Below are 14,904 nucleotides of genomic sequence, written 5' to 3'. Positions count from 1 at the left end.
CGAAGAGTGTCCGTGCTACATAGGTCACAACACAGTGCCCGGTGATAAAGCAGCCAAATTTTTTCCCTTAACAATGTCTTTATTTACATAGTAGGTAACTCAAGTCAAAAAGATATTCCAAACCAGTATGCATACTCACAACACCCTCAATGGGCTCACAATGATATTGAGTACTAAACACATATCCTCCAATATCCACAAAATCAATCTAGAATATCTATCACAAGTCAATTTCATAAACCAAAATGTATAATCCTTCGCAACTCAGTTCATCAAATAAAATACACTTCGCAAGACATTAATTACATCGTTTCGGAATTTATTTCATAAACCTGCGACATTTCAAAGCGCCTTTCATAAATGCATCTCAAATCATTATAGAACTCATTTCATAAAATAAGTTCACAATGTAATACATATATATTTGTTCACAATATCTTTCTTAAAATAATTCTCAAACCATTCATTAATACTAACAAATAGTAAGTGCTTAATCTAGGCTTTTGTGCAACAAACATGCTTTAATAATTAATATGATACTCGAATCTTTATCATTTTCAAGATGGGAGTTTATAAATTCATAGAAAAGATAATATCACCTGCTTCAGAATTCCCAAACCAAACAACATGAGCTAAACGAGCTAACAATCTCATAATCCAATTAAATAAGCAAGAATTGACGTTAAAATAAAGTAAAACTCTATTCAACTATGAAACGATATACTATGCTTAAATGCTAACAAAATGACTTATGCGCGCTAACAAATCGCTCACTCAAAGTGATTATTCAAACATAAACGTGACATGAAACTCACCAATGAAACCCTAAAATTTTGCTCCAACTAAACCGTTGCTCCAAAACACCTCCCTTCAAATCCCATGACTCTAAAACTATATAAATCACCATTTTCATGAAATTACATAGCTTGACAACTCAAAAATCGGATTTCCTAGCTCAATTTTCACAAAACTTTAAATTTAAGCCATAATTCAACTACCCTGATTGAAAATGAGGGGTATGAATACTTAGCATTGCAGTATGAAGTTGAATCAGCTTGATAAGGCATTCGTGGTGAGTATGCGCAAACCAACCCCCCTTCTTTCCCATGCTTTCCTTCTTTTTCCTCTCTTTTTCTTTTTTTCTTTTCTCTTCTCTGCGCCCTTTCTCTGTCCCGAGCGTCCTTTTTTTTTTCCTCTCTTTTATAGACCAAATCAAATCCTTTTCTTTTTTCTCAATGGGACCACGCGAATTGACTAAGTAAAAAAAGCAGCACTAACAAGATGCGCAACCAATGTTCGAAGAAATCCTATGCTAAGGCAACTGATCAAGAAAAGGAAAAGGGCAAGGGGAGAGGCTGCTGATCTTTAAGCTGGCGCAAGAAGGGAAAGATTGCGAGAGATGGAGGTGAAGAGGGAAAGAGGAGGAGAGAATAGAGAGAAGAAAAGGGAGTTCTCGATTGGCGGCCGCAGCGGCAGCGGCAGCGATAGCGATGTGTTCAGTTTGTATTGCAAGGGTTTGGTGAGTGACGAGAGGATCGAGGGGCAGAAATGCAATTCCGTTTTTGCAGGGGTCGGAGTTGTTGTTTGTGATTTTAGGGGGAATTCGATATTCCAAGTGAGTAAGCCATTGGTCGGGGCCGGGACGAGCAAGAACAAGGTTGAGGTTGAGCCAAGGCGCTGGTTGACGGCCTTAATGCTGCTCTGGCGTTGGAGCTGAAGAGAATTACGTTTTACTGCGATTACTTCCCGCTTTTCCAGTTTGTGAGTTACTCTATCTCTAGTTTCTTTTGTTCCTCAATCATTCAATTTAGGAAAAATTTCAAAAAATAAGAGTGTAAAGTGACTATTTCTGTTTCAATTAAGGATCCAACCTTATCGGTGCCGGCGGTTAAATATTACGACCTATCAAGGGCAATTTTGTAATTTTAATTCTTTTCCTTTTTTTTTTTAGCGAGCAGCGACAAGGACCCAATGATCCTCATTAGTCGCTAGCGAGGGCCAAGACCCTTGCCTAGGCTCTCGCCCAAATTTAGCAAGGGTCGACCTCACCCAGGGCGAGGGTTTGTCCCTCATCAGATCAAGTGATGGTGACCCTCGCTTAGCTCTCTCTGAGCAACATTGGTAGCCGGCCATCGCTTGAGAATAGCCATCAGTGAAGAGAAAGAGCATATCATAATAAAGGAAAAAGAAAAAAAAATTCAAAAAAGGAAAAAAGAAGAAAGAAAAATTCAAAAAAGATAAAGAAAGAATAACCAATTGAAAAGTCAAACATTTCTTTGAAACTGATATAGCCATTTAAGTTCTTATTTAAAAAAAAATTCACTTCAAACTATTATTTGAGAAAATGAGGACACTTCATCCTTATTTAAGAAAATGAAGATACTTTACATCTCTATTTGGAAAATTTCCTTTTATTTTCTTACTTTTTTTGGGTCAAAATTTATTTCCTTACTTGAATTTGTTTCGGCCCCCATTCTATCTTCAAATGGTGCGAGGGAGAGGGCGTCTGTTTTATTTTCTTTGTAGAGAATTACCAAAGTTTGAATTCTTACACTTCTTATCGTTCTGTATCGGTCGACCTTCTCTTGTCGATTGATTGAAAATCTGAATCGTTTATCAAGATGAGCGCAGTCTTTGAAACTTACCTGCACCATATGCTTGGCTTTGTTGGATCCGATTGTTTCTTGATGAGGTCAGAGGCATGTTACCAGGCGCAATTAGTCTTATCTGGCTTATAATCGTACTGTGTCTATGAGGAAATCTTCTTTCCAAATTCTTCTTTAGCTGAAGCAATGTCTCATTATACGACGGAGATATATAATACTTTACATGGGAGTTATTTCTATGGGCATATAGCAGATGGCAAAGATGGTACGTTGTCCCGACTCCTGACACTACTTCAAATTATTCGAGTCTTTGTTTTGCAATTACTGAAGGTTCAAATCATATGGCGTTACCGAAATACCTGCGGACATAAATGTTCTGATTGACACATTGGTTGTTTGCGTTGTTGATTATATCTCTTTGGAAAAATTCCAAATAAGGGTGGAAAGTGTCATTGTTTTATCAAATGAAGACCTGAAGTGGATTTTATTCTAAATAAAAATCTGAAGTGAATTTTATTCCGAATAAGAGCCTAACGTTGATATTTTAGTTTTAAGAAAATGCATGATTTCCCACTTAGGCTGTGGCATTATCGTCCTTTTCTTGATTTTTTTTTTTTTTTTTTTTCCTTTCTTCTTTCTCAAAGAGGGCTAGGCGAGAGTCGCCCTCACTTGATCCGGCGAGGGCCACCCTTGCTAGCCACAAGTGAGGGACAGCCTCACCCTCACCCTGGGTGAGGCTGCCCCCAAAATCCATAGGCAAGGGTCATTGGGCCCTTGCCGGCACTCACCACAAAGAATTTAAAAAAAAAAGAAGATAAAAAAGATAAAAGAAAAAATATTTAATTTTTTTTAATGAAAATACTATTGACCGATCGGAATATTTAGCCATGCGGAAAATGGTGAGGTTGGGCTTTTATTTAAAACATTCATAGCTACTTTAGGTCTTTATTTGAGACTACGTAACTACTTCAAACCCTCATATAAGAAAATGAGAGCACTTCATGTCCTTATTTAGAATTTTTCCTATCTCTTTAGATGTTTAGCATTTCTTTTTCTATCTTTGTGCCTTATAATTCATTCTCTATCCATTTATTTATTTATTTTTGGTTGGTCTCTATCATTTATTTATCAAAGGCTGAACGTGCCTCCATGAATCTCAGCAGAACTAATTACGGCAACTCCTACATTAGTATCTGCTTCGATTCATTGTAAGTATAGAGTCTAGTCTATAATGTGGTTGATGTTACAATGTAGATTACTCATCGATGGACACCGAAGCAGCGCAAGGTTGCAGCATTAGTTGAGCAAGTGACTCTTCTCAAAGGAAAATTCGATCAGTGCAATTTCTTGTTGGTAGCACAAAATGAGTTCGAGTCTGCCTTTAAACTTGCAAGAGATGCGATAACTTCCCAGAATGTGAGGCGTACAGACGGTGTTGCCAGCAAGAAACCGAAGGAGACCTGTGTAATCTGTTTAGAAGATACTGATATTAGTCAGATATATGTGGTTGATGGATGCTTGCACCGCTATTGCTTTTCTTGCATGAGACAGCATGTAGGGGTGAAGTTGCTCCATGGTATGGTGCCAAGATGTCCTCGCGAGGGATGTAAATCTGATCTTACTGTCAGCAGCTGCAGTAAATTTTTGGCACCCAAGCTAATTGAGAAGATGACCCAGCGGTTAAAAGAAACCTCAACTTCTGTTACAGAGAAAGTATATTGCCCTTACTTCTCGTGCAATGCATCGATGACAAAAGCTGAAGCTGCAGAATTTTCAACCACTTCTGCTACACCTGTTCCAAGATCCGAAGCAAGGAAATGCATACAATGTCATAGACTCTTTTGCATCAATTGCAAGGGTCCTTGGCATGGTAGCTTCACATGCATGGCTGATTAAAGATAGCATCATTATCTTCAGGCTGAGGAGAATGTTAGAATAAAATAAAATTGATTGTTGAAGATTTGAGCACGTTGGTTGCTGAGCTCTAGGTTTGGTTGTAAGTATTCTTCAAGATGCCTTGATTTATGGTAGGTGTGATAAGAAGAACGAAAATGAACCGGTGAAGCATGACTCATGGTAGGCGCTTGAAGAAGATTCAAGACAAAAAGGCTACAAGCATTTAATGAAGAAAACCTTCTGCAGCATGAAGATAAAGGATGCTGAAAAATTTAAAAGAGTTCTCCACGATTGTCTTCATGTATTTATTGTGTCTTTTCGTTTGACTTTGTGTGCTTTTTCTTTTATCTCTGTGGACTTTTGTTGTTTCATTTAATGTTTGCCAAGCTTTGCTCAAAAAAAAAAAAAAAAAAAAAAAAATGTTTGCCAAGCTATGTATACATCCAACTACTTTAAAAGGCTATAGACTTCAGATCTATAGTTATATTGACGCGAAAAGCATTTGCATTTCAATTACGTCTCCCTCCGGACATTATTTGTGCCTCATTCCAAGACAGTTGCCATTATTTTTTGGTTCCAACAAAGAAAATATATTGCCCTTGTCCCCCGTGCTCTGCATAGATTTAAAAAACTGAAGCTGCAGAATTCTCATCCACTTGTGCTGCAGGTGTTCCTAGATCCAGAGCACGGAAATGCATAAAATGTCCTAGACTCTTATATCAATTGCAAGGGTCCTTGGCATAGTAGTTTGACTTGCTTGGCCTCTAAAAGATTGCATCATCATCTTCCCGCTGAAGAGAAAATATGTTGCCCTTATCCCACGTGCTCTGCATCGATGTCAAAAACTGAAGCTGCAGAATTCTCAACCACTTCTTCTGCAGATGTTCCAAGATCGAGAACAAGTAAATGCATAAAATATCACAAACTTCTGTATCGATTGCAAGGTTCCTTGGCATGGTAGTTTGCCATGTTTGGCCTGAAAAGATTGCATCGTCATCCTTCGGCTGAAGATGCAAAGCTGAAGTCTCTTGCTTCCAGGAATCTATGGCGCCAATGTATCGAATGCAATCACATGATTGAACTTTCTGAGGGCTGTCACCACATGAGTTGCAGGTACTTGATTCCTGCGATTGACCTGCCCGGTTGAGCTTATCTTACCTGGGGTTACCTTCCAGTCAATAAGCATAATGGCAAGCTCTGCTGCTCGATAGTTAAATGCCTCAGGTTTATAGACTAATGGTGAAATCTGTTGTCCGTTAATCTACGTGATTGCTTCCTTGGTCGTATTAATGCTTTTGTTATTACACGCAGAGTTAGTAGAAGTTGGGACAACGGATATTAAAGACAATGCTTATAAAGCTGGACCGCATGGGCTGGCTCAACCTGTCGAATGAAGAATTGGACCATGTTCTGGTGACCGAAATGGTCAAGAGCCGGTCAGACCTTATGTTGACCCGGGTTGACCGGTCAAGCAGTATGACTGGATCTTTGACCTTCTAGAATATAAAAGAGATGTTGCGGTGGCAGTTTTGAAATGGTGACCTCCTTGAACCACTTAACTAATGATACTGGTCCTCTATCTTTTATTACAAATTGGAAAAAGTGTATCGTTGAAAGTTTAAAACTTGTTACAACAATGCAATTGAAGTCTTATTTTTATTACAAATTAGGATAAGTGTATTGAAAGTCCAAAACTTGTCACAACAATGTAATGGATTTCCAATGCAATTAAATCCTAAAACTTATCACCAAAGTATAATCGAGTCCTTAAACTTATTAAAAAGATTCATTCAAGTTCTAAAATTTATCAAAATGGTTACATTAAGTCCTTAAGTTGACTATATTTTTTTAAAAAATTTAAGACTCAATTGCACTACTGTTGACAGAGTGCTTATAGTGGTTTGGGGCGAAATATGCGTAGTTGAATTATTAAGTCTGCAGCAATCTGTTGCCAGATTATGCTGGAGAACTTAGGTAGAGGAAGAAGGCTTTTACATGCCAGTACCTACAGGTAATAGAAAGGCCAATGTGGTAGCACTAATTAATCCTTTTCTTTTTGCTGGCAACCAGTCAATGCTTATGCAATTTCCCTAGTGCTTGAAATTGGCAAAGCTATGGACTTGGGTCATTGGAAAAGGTCAGGCTGCTTTATTCAGAATCTCTTTTTGCTCCCTATTGATATATATCAACCTCAATGTAATTTATTGCTCGAAGATCTGTGTTGGAGTTGGATGATTTAGCTTCTGAATAATTGCCACTGAAATTTGAGTGTCCGTACTGTTTTTTTTTTTGGGGGTGAAATATAAGAAATATATTGATAACTTTGGACAAACAAAAAACAGCGCCAACTTACACTCTGACCGCGCAGGAAGAGTGGAAGGGAGTCGAAGGGAAAACAAAAGAAAGAAGAAAACGCCCACAACCCGGGCCGAGGCAAATCCAAACGTAGCAAACCTCTACTGCACGCTTAAAGCGGGACGAGAGAACTAGGACAGTACAAAGACAAGCACCAACAACAACAAGCAAAGCTACCAAGAAAAGACCGAGGGGTCGAAGCCCCAATTCCTTTGAAGTCTTCTATTTCTTGGGGTAGAAGGCACATTTTTGAAGGAGAGAACTCTGTCCTTGACAACTTTGATCAAATGATTTTTGAGAGCTGACACAGAAACAGTGTCCATACTGTTTGTGTTTGGATAATTCTCCAAAAAGATAATTTAAGTTTGAGGCTTGCTTTTTATCTTCTATATCTTTTGTCAGTCCTCTTTTACATACTACACAAATCTTACTTAGCATTGCATCCTTGCAGATGTGGTTATCAGTTTTGCTACAATTTGGTGCGGAGGGGAGGATAAAAAACCTACATGTTCTTGTCCGCTGTGGGAGGAAGACAATATTTTGTACGATGATGGCGTGGATTGTGATGATGATGAAGATGAAGATGAAGATGAAGAATGGTATAGGGACTCGGATGAGGACCATCAGTTTTGAACAGCATGCTAATAATATTTATCTCTCGATACTTGCCTTTTCTCTGATGGGATATTATCTGTTCATAATGGCAAACCTTGGCGTTGTATAGTTACGTTGGACGCTTTTTGTTTTTTCATCTCTTTTGCTGGACAAGTGCATTGATATAATGATCAAGCAATTCAAGTTGCGAGCATACAGATTGTAGAATGAGTGAGTAAAGCAGACGCTTCCTGCATTACTTTGAGATAAAGTTGGCTTTGAAATGAATGCTGAGACTCAAGAACATCCCGTTGAGAGAATCATTAGGGATGCCAAAAGCTTGTGGAGCATGAAGAAGGCATGACATAATTTACAAGCCATTGGATTGCAGAGCCTACGAAATTGATAGTCCAGACATACTTGATTCACGTAATCTCTAGAGCCTACACTACATTCTTTTAAGGATGCAAAAAATTGCTGACCAGAGTCGAAAATTGCCATAAACTTATAATTACATTTGTCAAATTGAGAATTACTAGATCCCATAAAGAGGTCATTAAGCTGTTATTGAAATGTTAGGTCACTATCCGTGTTGATGAATTTTCTGCCAACTATGCCATGATGCTTGCTTTTACAATGATACATATTTGGTTTTAATGGGAAAGTGGGGTTGACAACATTGGAGCAAGAATAGCGGCCACGATGCAAATTTCTATCATCCGATCGGGGGAATTTCTCATCATGTCGAATTCGATCACGTGGGTCGCACGTGGGCCAGCGATATTTTCATGCAAGAACGGCAACATGAATGGTAACATCGCTCTCTCTAACTTTTATGGTCATCATTGTCTATTTCGACGTTCAGAGCCCGACCAACCCCACCACATCACCCGTTTTATGGTCGTCACTGTCTATTTCGACGTTTAGAGCCCGACCAATCCCACCACAATCACCCTCCCCCGAAACCAAAACCCCACATTACCATCATCGATCAACAAGAACGATGAGAACTGTAAAGGCCGACCTCTGCCACGTTTCAAATTTTCAATGATATTGCCCACCTTGGGCCGCAGCCGAAGTGTCGTCGCCCTCACGGCTTTACTTCTAGGCTTTGCCCAGAAAAGACATCATTACGAATTAAGATTGGTGTCCACCTTATATGACTCATTACCTAGAGATGATAAAATGAGTCTTAGATCCATATATCACCCATTTAAATCATAAATAGATCACTTATTTTTTAAAGATTAAATGAATTTAAAAATCGAATGTTTAAGATAAATGGATTTTAAATAGTTTGAACTTAGAACTCATTTTCAACTAAAACCTCATAATCTCTCTCTTCCCTCTTTAACTTTATTAAATTTTTTTTATAAAAATATAAATTATAATTATTTTTTATATTTCAATTTTTTTCTTTTTTTCTTATTCTTTTTTCTTTCATTTTTTCTCATTTTTTCTTCCTCCTTCCTTAGCCAATGGTGGCACGGCACAACGAGGCTCGAGCTCACTAGGCGAGCAAGCTCGAGCTAGCCGGATTGGGCAAGGCAAAGGCCTTGCTAGACGTCAGCGAGGCTCGAGCCTCGCCAAATTCGATGAGACTCAAGCTCGTTGGCATCGAGGGAGGCTCGAGCCTCTCCAATCTAGCGAGCCTCAAGCTCATCGGCACCGAGCGAGCTAGAGGCTCACTTGTGGCTAGTCACGAGCCATCATTGGGTGGCGGCCAACTAAAGAAGAAGAAAATAGAAAAGAAAAGAGAAAAGAGAAAAATAAAATTAATATTCTTAAAAATAAAAATAATTAAAATTCGATTTTAAAAAAATTATAAAATTGTCCATTAATTTTTATTACATAAAAATATTTTAGTAATACCATTTAAAAAAATCATAAAAATAAATTTTCTTAGATTTAGTTAAATAGGCTAGGTATGAGTCGAGTATGAGTCAGGTTGGATATGAATAAAAAAATTTGCATTACGATAAATGAGTGATAAACGGGTTAAATGAGTTGATTTAGGTTGAATCATTTTATGACCCGACTCAAACCCGACCGACCCACTAGTTTAATAGGTTTAATATTATCTTACCATACCTAGGTGATATGGGATTCGATTTATTCCTGCCCCCTTCATCATATTTGAAGTGGAGGCATATTCCAATCCTTTTTAAGGACCGGATTGTTACAAGAACAAAAATGAAAGCTCGCGCTCCCGTGAAGGTTTCGTGGACCAACGACACCTAAAATCTGGAATTGATCATTACGGTCGAAATTTGACCACTAAACAAAACAATTTTGTATCGCATGCTCCGACATTTGCATTTCTCAGTGCATTTATTCGCATTCAGAACCTAGAGGCGTCCTAGTTTTAAGATCGACTGCCCCCCACATCGAGAACAAGTGTCGACGCGACTGTCGGAACTCTCGAATCTCACGACTCTCGCGTACCGAAATTTGGACCTTCACCATCCTCGGGCGGATCTTCTTTTACCTCGAGCCTAAGTTGAGCAAGGCTAAAGGCCAACGAAACGAGAGAGGGTCTAGTTAAGGGCTCTTGAGAGAGCCTCAAGGCTCGTCCAGGGACTGCCCCATCGTCAATGCTCGGCCCATGGCCGAACCAAGAAAGGCAAATGAGACTTGCCATTCTTGGCATGATCCATTGCCATTTCTATGCCAGTCTCTGTTTCCACTCCCCCTCGACCCTTTCTTGAACATAGACTGTGATAGGTGTTAGATGCGCAACCAATGTTGGAAGAAATCCTAATCTAAAGACAACTGATCAAGAGAAGGAAAAAGGGCAAGGGAGAGGCTGCTGACCTTTAAGCTGGCGCAAGAAGGAAAGACTGGGAGGGAGAGATGGAGGAGATGTAATGAAAGAGGGGAAAGAGGAGGAGGAGAGAGGAATCTAGTCGAGTTTTCGTGATTAAAAACACAGAGTATAGAGAGAGAGAGAGAGAGATAGAGAGAGGAAAAGGGAATCCTTAGGGAGGAGCATATTTCCTAATGCGCATTCTTACGAATTCGAGCAGCCTTTCGGCGGCGGTGGCGGCGGTGACGTTGGTGATGCATTCAGTTTGTAATGCAAGGGTATGGTGAGTGACGAGAGGGTCGGGGACAGAAATGCAAGATTGTCGTCTGTTTCCTCGCACTTGCCAGGATCTTGTGTTTTATTGAATAACCATGCTTAGAAGGCTCTTAGACTCTCATGAAGTTCGTACAACACGCACGTAACAGCACTTGGCTCAGTGTGGATCACGCTTTGGTCGCTTTCTCATGCATTTGCTTTGACCTCGGCTCCGGGGGAACCGAAACTCGGCCCGCATTGGGGCTGAATGCCCCATGGCCCGACCGGTTTTCGTATCTGGTCAGGGGAACGTTCAGCCCTTGATTGGTCCGAGCCACACCCTTCCGAGTCGTCTTCGTCATTATCTTATTATGTGTCGGATTAGCGATTTGAGTATTGTGTCATTACATGTTTGAGGGCTTGCTTTTGCATAGTGTTTGAGAGTAGGAAATTGGAGGATGTCGAAATTTGATCTGTCTCAAAAAATTTCAAGTTGTTTCGACTTATTTTTCTACTAACCTTTACTCAAACAATCGCTATCAACATTAACAAATTGCAAAAGGGCTACTCTGAATAATCACACAAGGCCTCCACCAATCAATGTGAGATTCAAGATACCACAAACTCCTTGACTTATAAAATGACATCCCCGTCAATGTTGACTCATAACTCCTAATGATACTCTTGCTATTCAATATGTAGTCCAGTCCATTTCCAATTCCTCAGCAATAGCTATTAGGAATCGCACCTTGTCTCGTGATATCATATGTTTCATTGTTTAAGGAATTGATGTTCTTGTCAGTGTTGGCTCATAACACCCTTCACACTCTCCCTTCAAATTTGTCATCTATTCCTCACCCCTTCGTCTTCTTAGAAGGATATTAGGAACCGTACCTTGTCTGATTCCTAGCCCTGACAATCACTTCGTCCATGAACCACACATATCAACTGAAGAGGATTTTGCTCTAATACCGTCTACGGCAAGGTGCTGACTATTTGGAGTGGTTGTTGACTCGTGAATTACTCAAGAAGGCCTCTCTCAGCTGATGTGAGATTTGAAATGTCACAGCGGAAACAATTAAATCTCTTACTATTCATAAATCTTTTAAAACGTGTGCTATCGAACTTTGAGACTGAATCGCTTGCAAAGGAAAGGCCTTGGTCTGCCCAGGTTCGAAGTGTCCAATCCACATTTAAGAAGAAAACCAGTTAGCTCATTCTAAAACTAATATTAATGTTGGATTAAACCACTATAGATTGATGCGAGTTGGCATTTTCCATGGGAGTTGCCTCCCTAATTGTCCTCGACAGTCAAATATCAAAGGAGGAAATCAATTTCGCAGCCTGATGCTCAACTGAATGGTGTATGAATCTGTAGTTTGAGCTGAACAACCTAATTCAAGTCATACTGATGCAGCCTGCATTGAAGACTAGCTCTCGACCAAGAAGATCGGCCCGCATTCAAACTCGACGAAACCAAGAAGCCGTATCAACATCTTGAGTCCATCCCGGAAGTTGGAAAGACACTTTGGGAGCCATGAAGACGTTATGTTTTTTTATTATTTCTCCTAGTTTTAATGTCCTGTCTTTATTTCTCTTAGTTTTAATGCTCTGTCTTTATTTCTCTTAGTTTTAATGCTCTGTCTTTATTTTTTTGACGATATAAGCCATCCAATTTCTAGTAGAAGACGAATGACTTTTGATGAATGAAAAAACTTTGCTCTGAAGCAAGTATCGAAAAAAAAAAAACTTTGCTCTAAAGCAAGTATCGTGAACCTTGTAGAGTTCATCCCTTTGAAAACCTAGAAGAGTTTTCACTCCATCCTTGAAGAGTCAGAGTTTTGAAATCTGCATCCTTGAAGAGTTGCAGTCATCGATCTAGAAGAATCGGTGCCCCCTCAACTTCCTTGGAGGCCTAGAAGAGCAACCAACGGAGTTTCTATTTTTTCATATTCTGTTCGTTATTTCCAACCCAATTTCAACCATCCTACAGTGCTATTTTAGAAAACCAAAAACATAGAAATTGTAGATCCAGAAGTCTTTGTTCATTTGGATTTGAAATCAGGTCGATCCGATTTGTATCGACAAAGATACGACTGTTCTCCTGAGCTTGCGCAATGCTGAAATTTATGTTTGCCCTGTTTTCCGTGTGCGAGTCACTCTGTTGATTCTATTATTTGAGAAAGCCTACCCTTGGCTTGCATCATTTGGTATCAGAGCGAAGGCAATGCCTCCAAGACAAGCTAGATGCCGTGGCAGCAGAACCCTTCCCCTCGATGAATTGCACACACTCGCTGAGAATATGCAACAACAAATTGACGAATTGACGCAATAAGTTCAGCATTTGAGGGCTGAAGCAAATAATTCTCCACCCCGTTCCAGGACTAAAGATTCCCTGGTGACTCTTCCTCTTCGAAGAGTGTTTTCGACATCATTTACAACATATTCGTGAGCCAAATTGGGAAAAGAAAGTCAAGAAAGATGTTCCAGAATTTACAGGTACTGAGTCTATAAGGACCCGGGCCCCACTGTGTGATATTGTCTGCTTTGGGTCACCCGTCCTAGCGCGGACGAACCGCCATCCTAGCCACGATCTTTTCCCTCACGGTTTTAAAATGCGTCACATATATTAAGGGACCCAAGCGTTATAAAGGCTCCTAGGACTCCCCCTAAGCGCTCCTAGGACTCCCCCCCTAAGCGATGTGGGACATGAGAAATGCCCTTAGCCTTGCCCGCGTACTGCCGAGACGATCTTAGTCTGTCCCTCCGTACTGCCCCGGGTCTGGGTCATTACATTCTCCCCCCTTAAGGCACATCGCCCTTGCTGTGGCCCCACACGCTGCGGGAGTCAGCTTTGGTACCATTTGTAAGGACCCAGGCCCCACTGTAATATTGTCCGTTTTGAGTCACCTGCCCTGGCGCGGATGAACCGCCATCCCAGCCACAGTCTTTTCCTTCACTGTTTTAAAACACGTCACACATATTAAGGGACCCAAGCCTTATAAAAAGCTCCTAGGACCCCCCTAAGCAATGTGGGACAGGAGAAATGTCCTTAGCCTCGCCCGTGTACTGCTGAGGCGATCTTAGTCCGTCCCTCCGTACTGCCCCGAGTCTGGGTCATTACAGAGTCTCCTGATGAAATTGTTGATTGGCTAACACTTGTGAATGAGGTGTTTGAGCATCGAAATGTTCTAGAGAATCATCGAGTTGGGATCATTGCTATGCGATTCTGACGCAAGGCAATTGCTTGGTGGAGACATGAAAAAACAAACTCACCAAGCCATTGGCAAAGCACCAATCACTTGTGGAATAAGATGGAGGGCAAGATTCAAAAATATTTTCTTCCCAAAGGATATGGGAGAGAGCTTTACCAACGGTACCAAAATCTAAAACAAGGTACGCGAACGGTGGACCAATACACCAATGAATTCAATGAGTTGGTGATTCGTAACAATATCTAGGATCCAGAGGATGTGCTTGTGAACAAATACTTAAATGGTCTTCAATTTTACATTCAAGACGCCTTAGAAGTCCTCGACATTTGGGACTTAGGAGATGCACACCAACGGCCACTCCAAATGGAGCGCTCTCATTCTCGGAGACAGCAATCTGCTAGTAAGCCTTCTACTCAGCCCATGTTTCGAAGCAACCTGCTACGTCCAAAATACGTTACTATTCTTGTGGGGAGTTGGGTCATCGTGCTAGCAATTGTCGAATTAATAAGAATCGACCAGCCGGTAAAGCCTTCTTGGTGGATGATGATTATGATGAGAATGCTGATGATCCACTTGAAGAGGAGTTGAACAATGATGAAGAAGCCGTGGATGATGAACAAATAGTGCATGCCGACACCGGCAAACTTCTTATGGTGAGGAAAATTTTTCTTACTCCTCGAGACAACACTGGTGATAGGTGGCTGCATACCAATATTTTTCATTCTGCTTGCACAATCATGGGAAATGTGTGTCAATTAATTATTGACTCTGGTTGTTGTTAGAATATAATTTCTGAAGTAGCGGCAAACAAGCTGGAATTGGAATTAAAAACGCATCCTATGCCTTATAAAATGTTGTGGTTGAAGATAGGCGCTAAGGTAACTGTTTCAAAACGATGTCTTGTTAATCTGTCCATTGGTTCTATTTATAGTGATAAGATATGGTGTGATGTTTTGCCGATGGATGCTAGTCGCATTATTCTTGGTTGACCATTGCAATTCGATAGGAGGACTATGCATGATGGTTATCAAAATACATATTCTTTTGAATTTGGAGGCAAGAAGATTATGTTGACACCTAGTAGGGTGGGAGATTCTTTTGATGATGATGGCGAGAATTCGAGGACGAATTCTTTTAAAGATAGGGAGGATGATGCAGCCCGCATTGAAGACTAGCT

At 40.3% G+C, this 14,904-nt stretch overlaps 1 pseudogene; it reads left to right on the top strand.

Moving 5' to 3' along the window:
• Window positions 1–1,276: 1,276 nt before the first annotated feature.
• Window positions 1,277–14,748, top strand: LOC104456926 (annotated as a pseudogene).
• The last annotated feature ends 156 nt before the right edge of the window (window positions 14,749–14,904 follow it).

The sequence above is a fragment of the Eucalyptus grandis genome, chromosome 8 (assembly GCF_016545825.1).
Source record: "Eucalyptus grandis isolate ANBG69807.140 chromosome 8, ASM1654582v1, whole genome shotgun sequence".
NCBI classification, from domain to species: domain Eukaryota; kingdom Viridiplantae; phylum Streptophyta; class Magnoliopsida; order Myrtales; family Myrtaceae; genus Eucalyptus; species Eucalyptus grandis.
The sequence above is the reverse complement of the archived record's forward strand: the minus strand, read 5'-3'. Positions and strand labels throughout refer to the sequence as shown.